General features: G+C 46.8%; 1 protein-coding gene and 1 long non-coding RNA gene across 2 annotated transcripts in view; one reads left to right on the forward strand and one right to left on the reverse strand.

Moving 5' to 3' along the window:
* Window positions 1-7,839, forward strand: part of LOC140418341 (uncharacterized) — a 397,355-nt gene that overhangs the window by 65,678 nt on the left and 323,838 nt on the right. The window lies entirely within an intron of this gene.
* On the reverse strand, window positions 4,775-7,794 carry LOC140418332 (uncharacterized). Its single transcript, XR_011944942.1, has 2 exons — window positions 5,626-7,794; window positions 4,775-5,575 (listed from the first exon to the last, which is right to left on the reverse strand). It is a non-coding gene; the product is annotated as an uncharacterized lncRNA (long non-coding RNA).

Raw genomic sequence — 7,839 nt, forward strand, 5'->3', positions numbered from 1 at the left:
GCCCTTTATGAAACCATGCTGCGTCTGCCCAATGGGACAATTTCCATCCAGATGTCTCGCTATTTCTTCCTTGATGATAGATTCCAGCATCTTCCCTACTACCGAAGTTAAGCTCACTGGCCTATAATTACCCGCTTTCTGCCTACCTCCTTTTTTAAACAGTGGTGTCACGTTTGCTAATTTCCAATCCGTCCGGACCACCCCAGAGTCTAGTGAATTTTGGTAAATTATCACTAGTGCATTTGCAATTTCCCTAGCCATCTCTTTTAGCACTCTGGGATGGATTCCATCAGGTCCAGGAGACTTGTCTACCTTTAGCCCCATTAACTTGCCCATCACTACCTCCTTGGTGATAACAATCCTCTCAAGGTCCTCACCTGTCATAGCCTCATTTCCATCAGTCACTGGCATGTTATTTGTGTCTTCCACTGTGAAGACCGACCCAAAAAACCTGTTCAGTTCCTCAGCCATTTCCTCATCTCCCATTATTAAATCTCCCTTCTCATCCTCTAAAGGACCAATATTTACCTTAGCCACTCTTTTTTGTTTTATGTATTTGTAGAAACTTTTACTATCTGTTTTTATATTCTGAGCAAGTTTACTCTCATAATCTATTTTACTCTTCTTTCTAGCTTTTTTAGTAGCTTTCTGTTGCCCCCTAAAGATTTCCCAGTCCTCTAGTCTCCCACTGATCTTTGCTACTTTGTATGTTTTTTCCTTCAATTTGATACTCTCCCTTATTTTCTTAGATATCCACGGTCGATTTTCCATCTTTTTACCGTCCTTCCTTTTTGTTGGTATAAACCTTTGCTGAGCACTGTGAAAAATCACTTGGAAGGTTCTCCACTGTTCCTCAACTGTTTCACTATAAAGTCTTTGCTCCCAGTCTACCTTAGCTAGTTCTTCTCTCATCCCATTGTAATCTCCTTTGTTTAAGCACAAAACACTAGTGCTTGATTTTACCTTCTCACCCTCCATCTGTATTTTAAATTCCACCATATTGTGATCGCTCCTTCCAAGAGGATCCCTAACTATGAGATACTGAATCAATCCTGTCTCATTACACAGGACCAGATCTAGGACCGCTTGTTCCCTCGTAGGTTCCATTACATACTGTTCTAGGAAACTATCGCGGATACATTCTATAAACTCCTCCTCAAGGCTGCCTTGACCGACCTGGTTAAACCAATCAACATGTAGATTAAAATCCCCCATGATAACTGCTGTACCATTTCGACATGCATCAGTTATTTCTTTGTTTATTGCCTGCCCCATCATAATGTTACTATTTGGTGGCCTATAGATTACTCCTATCAGTGATTTTTTCGCCTTACTATTCCTGATTTCCACCCAAATGGATTCAACCTTATCCTCCATAGCCCCAATGTCATCCCTTACTGTTGCCCGGATGTCATCCTTAAATAACAAGAGTTCCACCACCTCCCTTACCATCCACTCTGTCCTTCCGAAAAGTTTCATACCCTCAGATATTTAACTCCCAGTCGTGACCATCCTTTAACCATTTTTCTCAGACTTTTGTTTCTTCTGCCCGATGGAAAAGGTTGGAAGAGACAATAACCCGGGTGGGAGGGGTCTTCGATTATGCTGCCCGCTTTCCCAAGGCAGCGGGAGGTGTAGGCAGAGTCAATGGATGGGAGGCGTGTTTGTGTGTTGGTCTGGGCTGCGTTCACGACTCTCTGTAGTTTCTTATGGAGTCCACAATTTTGAGGTGTTCAATATGAAAGTTGCTGAACCAAAAGCCAATGGAAGGACCCCTGTAAAATCTTGGAGATTGGCCAGAATACTAAGGAGAATTAAAGTGAATTGTGGAGAGCTTTGACATACCTTTGGATGGTCCCAGGAACATGTGAATAAACCTTCAAGATATTATTAAATGTAAGGGAATTATTTGGAGATAGGGTGGGTGGGAAGAGTTTAAAAAGTTGAACTGGGATTACAGTGTAAATCATTGTTAACTATAGTGTTAAGTTCATAGTGCTGGTTTTTCATTTTATTTTAAATATCTAGTAAAGTTTGTTTTTGTTTAAAAACATGACATTTTATGACTCCATTCTTTCAGTTAATCACTGGGTGTTTCTCTTTAAACATTAACCGTCCTGACCAGGATCATAACAATATGGACAATGTTTCAAAATAAATTGAAGAAAAAATATGGTTTTCCTTACTTTATCTGTTACCCCTCTCCGAGGATACCCAATAATTTATTAGTGAGCAAATAGTTTTGTGAAACAAAAAGAGAATTGATTACTAAAAATTGAACTAATTGTCGTCCCTTCGAAAGCAGGAGGGCTATCTACCAGCACAGAGGGTCATTAGGGATTTTCCCGTAGACTAATTGACAGGGATTATACCCTCCAACCATCTGAAGTGAATTCTCTACATGAATCATCCCGGCCAGTGCAGTTGTCAACTTGCAGTTAGGCTGATCAGCTCAAGAGTTTCTGCAGCATTTCATTGATCACCGTGTGATTCCTTTCACAGAGTCCGTCGCTGAAAGGACTTTCAGCTGCAATGTTCATGACCAAAATGCCCATATTTTCTCACATGTCTCCAACCTCGTCATTAATAAGTTTGCCTCCATCATCAGTCAGACACTGAGCTATTGCCCCAGGTCCAGTCACTGGCCATTTCTCCATGACCTGTCGAGAATCACCCTTTTATCCTTGCCATGTATTATTGGAGAAAGACTAAATTGGGTTACCATTTAGTTACCATGTCTAAAGTTTAGAATGAAAATATTTCTGTCTTTGTCCCATACCTTTAGATTCATGGCAACTGCCTCGTTAAAATCACGGACAAAGGGAAGGTTTATAATAGGCTGTGATGGCGTGCTCCGATTCTTTTTACAGATTTCACACTTTGCATAGAACGTAGAATAAAATTCCTGCAGTGCACCAGAGTCTTTGAAAGGGACCTTACCTAGGAATACTCCCCCGCCCTATCCCTGTAACCCCATTTCACCTTTTGAACACTAAGGGACAATTTAGCAAAGCCAATGCACCTAACCTGCACATCTTTGGGCTGTGGGAGGAAACGGGAGCATCCGGAGGAAATCCACACAGACATGGAGAGAAAGTGCAAACTCCACACAGTCACCCAAGGCCAGAATTGAACCAGGGTCCCTGGCGCTATGAGACAGCTGTGCTAACCACTGTGCCTCCGTGCCAGAGCCTTGTCTTTGCATCAGCCAACCCGGTACCTTTTAGCAGGATTTTTCATCTTTGACGGTGAGGTTGAGCAGTTTGTCTGCAGCTTTGAGACAATTTATTTTCTCTGATTCTTATCAGCTGATGCTATTCATCCTTCTCAAACACTCTGATCAGAAACGTCAGGTATTATTAAGGGGATATGATAATGTTCTGATGGAGTAAACTTCAGATGCATTGACTTTCTAAAAACAATTGCCTTATCTTGTTCCATGTCCAGTTGCATTTGTACTTTGTTCATGGAAGGTTTACGCAACAGAAAGGGTATTTCACCAGACACCGGTCCCAGTAAACCGCCTTACTCCAGCTATTTTACATCAAATCAACATTATTTTAGTGACTTCAATGTCTTGACATCACCAAACTGAAACATGGAGAGCTTTCTTACTCCCTGACCCTTGTGTCGTTCTTCACCAGGAGGTGATCTTCACCAATCTGACCCAATCCTGTCGAGGTGCAGCCTTTAAGGAATGGGCTTGTGAGGAATGGTTGGACAGGCTAGGCTTGTATCCTGTGGAGCTTAAGTAAGATTGAAACATGTAAGATCCTAAGGGGTGGAATCAGAGAGGATGTTCCCTCCTGTTGAAGAAACTTGAACTGGGTCACTTTTTTAATATATATTTTTGAGAGTTTTTCCCGTTTTTACAAATAACACCACAAATCCTTAACTGGTACAGTACGGCAGAAATCCTCCAGTGTGCATGAATACAGAAAAGTAGAAGATTAAACTTGGTGCCTCCGTTTATACTGGGGAAAACGGTGAATGGATAAACTGGAGAAAGAGGGAGAAGAGGATAACGCATGAAAACAGGGTAAAATGGTGCACACCTTCACATGTAGCGTCGCTCACACACCTTAAGAAAATATAGGATAAGATTTCCATACCCTACTGAGGTTTGCTCCAAAACAGACCTTTCCCCAATTCCAATCATAATGAGGTGCCAGGGACACTTTGTGATGTATTTTTCTCGGATCAGGGACCTGTCTGCATCTTTACAGGATCCAATCAACATTCTTTAACCCCAAAATAAAGAAAAGTATAGAAATAATTCACAAAACCTTTTGTCCGAAGGGGGATATCTTACATTCAACCACAAGATGCAGCAAATCCCCCAAATCAAGTTCAGTAGAGTGATCATTATTCCACATAATATATATATTATATACACACACACAGCAAACATTCATACAATCGGTTCAGATTATAATTGACATGGTCAGTGCATCCCTTCACACGGAGAATAAAGGATATTGTAAAGTGTGGGGATCCCAGGGTAAAGCCATGAACATGGCCCTATGGTGCATGCTCTGCTCCATAAAGCAACCAAGGATTTTCCACCCTGCCAAGGCTCACAACACAACTGACCTCACTCCTCAGTGTAAAAGCAAGAATTATAGTACGTAAAAAACACAGGTAAATACTGCACAGCCCTCATGTCATACAACCATCTCAGTGCTGTTTTCACAGGGTAACAGGCAACAACACCTCACTGCTCATATATCATACACCCTTGCCGGGATAAAAGGCAATAACACAAAATCAGGAGTAAAGTCACAGAAGGACAAAGGTTAGGTTTAATGATGAACTGCAGAATAACATAACCATCCAGGGAGATTGGAAAGGCCACAGCCTCCAAGGATCATGGAGCAACAATCTGGATCCATCCAGAGGTCCCCCGAAGTCCCTGCACCTCCGCCATGTCGTCCCCCCGAAACGCCCGTAAAGAAATACAGAGGAACCGCCATTTCTGGTGCCTCCAACGCTTCCCAAAAAACAGCGAGAATACAAAATAAGACCAGTGGTCGGGGTCCCCGACCGACCCCAGGCCTCGAAGAGAGGATACAATTTTTTCCGTCAAACTCAAACCACTGAACCTGCAAATCGAGATTGTGAAGCATAGCAGCCTGTTCTCAAATTCAGCCGGGAATTTATTCCCAGCTCCCCTCGGGAGACAGGGCACACGGATATTCCTTCTGCAGCCCCATCTCCCCGAATCAACCAGAATGATCAACACCCCATGCAGCAGGATATTTAAGGACTGAAGGCGAGGCCTCACTCAGGAAGCTGCTCTATCGACTGACAGGATTCTCTTCTCTGTTTCATCCAATACCTTTGGGACATCCCACAATTCATAAATAATTTGGGCTGAGGAGCCAAAACCAACATCCACAACAGCTCACAATGGCAGCCATCCTTTAGGCCCGTCCACCAGGGAAACCACCCCTGTAACTAGACCCAGCGCGGCCGCCTCCATCCACCAGGGAAACCACCCCTGCGACTGGACCCCAATCTGGCCACCTCCGTCCACCAGGGAAACCACCCCTGTAACTAGACCCAGCACGGCCACCTCCGTCCACCAGAGAAACCACCCCTGCGACTGGACCCCAATCTGGCCACCTCCATCCACCAGGGAAACCACCCCTGTAACTGGACCCAGCCTGGTCGCCTCCGACAACCAGGGAAACCACCACTGCGACTGGACCCCAGCCAGGCCTCTGACTGCCTACGTCCACTCGGGAAACCACCACTGCGACTGGACCCCAGCCAGGCCTCTGACCGCCTACGTCCACTCAGGAAACCACCACTGCGACTGGATCCCAGTCCAGCCGTCTCCGTCCACCAGGGAAACCACCACTGCGACTGGACCCCAGCCAGGCCTCTGACCGCCTACGTCCACTCGGGAAACCACCACTGCGACTGTACCCCAGCCAGGCCTCTGACCGCCTAGTCCACTCGGGAAACCACCACTGTGACTGGACCCCAGTCCGGCTGTCTCCGTCCACCAGGGAAACCACCACTGCGACTGCACCCCAGCCAGGCCTGTGACCGCCTACGTCCATTCGGGAAACCACCACTGCGACTGGACCCCAGTCCGGCCGTCTCCGTTCACCAAGGAAACCACCACTGCGACTGGACCCCAGCCAGGCCTCTGACCGCCTACGTCCATTCGGGAAACCACCACTGCGACTGGACCCCAGTCCGGCCGTCTCCGTCCACCAAGGAAACCACCACTGCGACTGGACCCCAGTCCGGCCTCTGACCGCCTACGTCCATTTGGGAAACCACCACTGCGACTGGACCCCAGTCCGGCCGTCTCCGTCCACCAGGGAAACCACCACTGCGACTGCACCCCAGTCCGGCCGTCTCCGTCCACCAGGGAAACCACCACTGTGACTGGACCCCAGTCCGGCCTCTGACCGCCTACGTCCATTCGGGAAACCACCACTGCGACTGCACCCCAGTCCGGCCGTCTCCGTCCACCAAGGAATCCACCACTGTGACTGGACCCCAGTCCGGCCTCTGACCGCATCATTCAGCCAATGATTGTGTTGACTGAACTCTGCTCCCTGCCACCAAAGTTTTACCAGGATCTCCCAGGAACATAACACAGATCATACAGGTCAGGATCAAATAATTGTGGGTTGTGCATCTGGATAAAGAAGAGGATTAATGGACGAGTGGTGCCTGGGCTCGCAAAGATGCAGCCACCCCCGCCCTTACGTTTCCCCGGATTGACTGTATTGAACACAAAGATGATTGATTTGACTTTTATCCAGAATAATAAACACTAACTGGGCTAGAGATTATTATTAGCAGAGACAGACCCAGTTCAGTTCGAGATCTGATTATCAGTAAAATCCAATCAATGTAGTTAGCGGTGAACTCACTGGTGACTCCGGACATGGGATAACTAACTAAATCCATTCCCACTTTCAGACCGGGTGCACCACCTCACCCCGCTGTGAATTTGCTGATGTACAGTGAGGTGAATAGTGACCCAGTCCCACAGTGCAGGTAGGTGATTGATCTCTCATCAGTGTGAACATGTTGATGGCACATCAGTTCCTGGGAACCTACAACACGTCCTTCAATCTGGCCATTGAACAGGTCTCTCCTCAGTGTGAACATAGTATTCCAGAAGGATGGCTGAATGAATTAATTCCCTCATTTGGAGAATGAGAGCGGTCTCTCCCCACTGTGAAGGCGCTGGTGTTGCAGCAGGATGGATGAACGAGTGAATCCCTTCCCACACTCAGCGCAGGTAAATGGCTTCTCCCAGAGTGAACCCATCTGTGTGACAGCAGGTCAGATGACTGAGTGAATCCCTTCCCACACACAGAGCAGGTGAATGGCCTCTCCCCAGTGTGAATTCGCTGATGTATAATGAGGACAGATGATTGTTTGAACCCCGTCCCGCAGTAAGAGCACCGGAACGGTTTCTCGTCAGTGTGAAGACGCTGATGGTACATCAGCTCCCTGGAACTTTTAAAGCACTTCCCACAGTCTGAGCATTTAAAAGGTCTCTCATCAGTGTGAACTCTCTGGTGTGTCCAGCAGGTGGGATGACTGAGTGAATCGCTTTCCACACTTGGAGCAAATGAATGGCCTCTCTCCAGTGTGAACTCACTGGTGTGTCAGCAGGTGGCAGAACTGGGAGAATCCTTTTCCACACACGGAGCAGGTGAACGGTTTCTCCCCGGTGTGACTGCGCCGATGAGTTTCCAGGTCAGATGGGGATCTTAATCCCTTCCCACAGTCCCCACATTTCCACGGTTTCTTCCCGTGTGACAACGTTGGTGTTTTGACAGGCCAGATGATCGGCTGTGGCTT

Source organism: Scyliorhinus torazame, chromosome 5 (assembly GCF_047496885.1).
Source record: "Scyliorhinus torazame isolate Kashiwa2021f chromosome 5, sScyTor2.1, whole genome shotgun sequence".
Taxonomy (NCBI): Eukaryota; Metazoa; Chordata; class Chondrichthyes; order Carcharhiniformes; family Scyliorhinidae; genus Scyliorhinus; species Scyliorhinus torazame.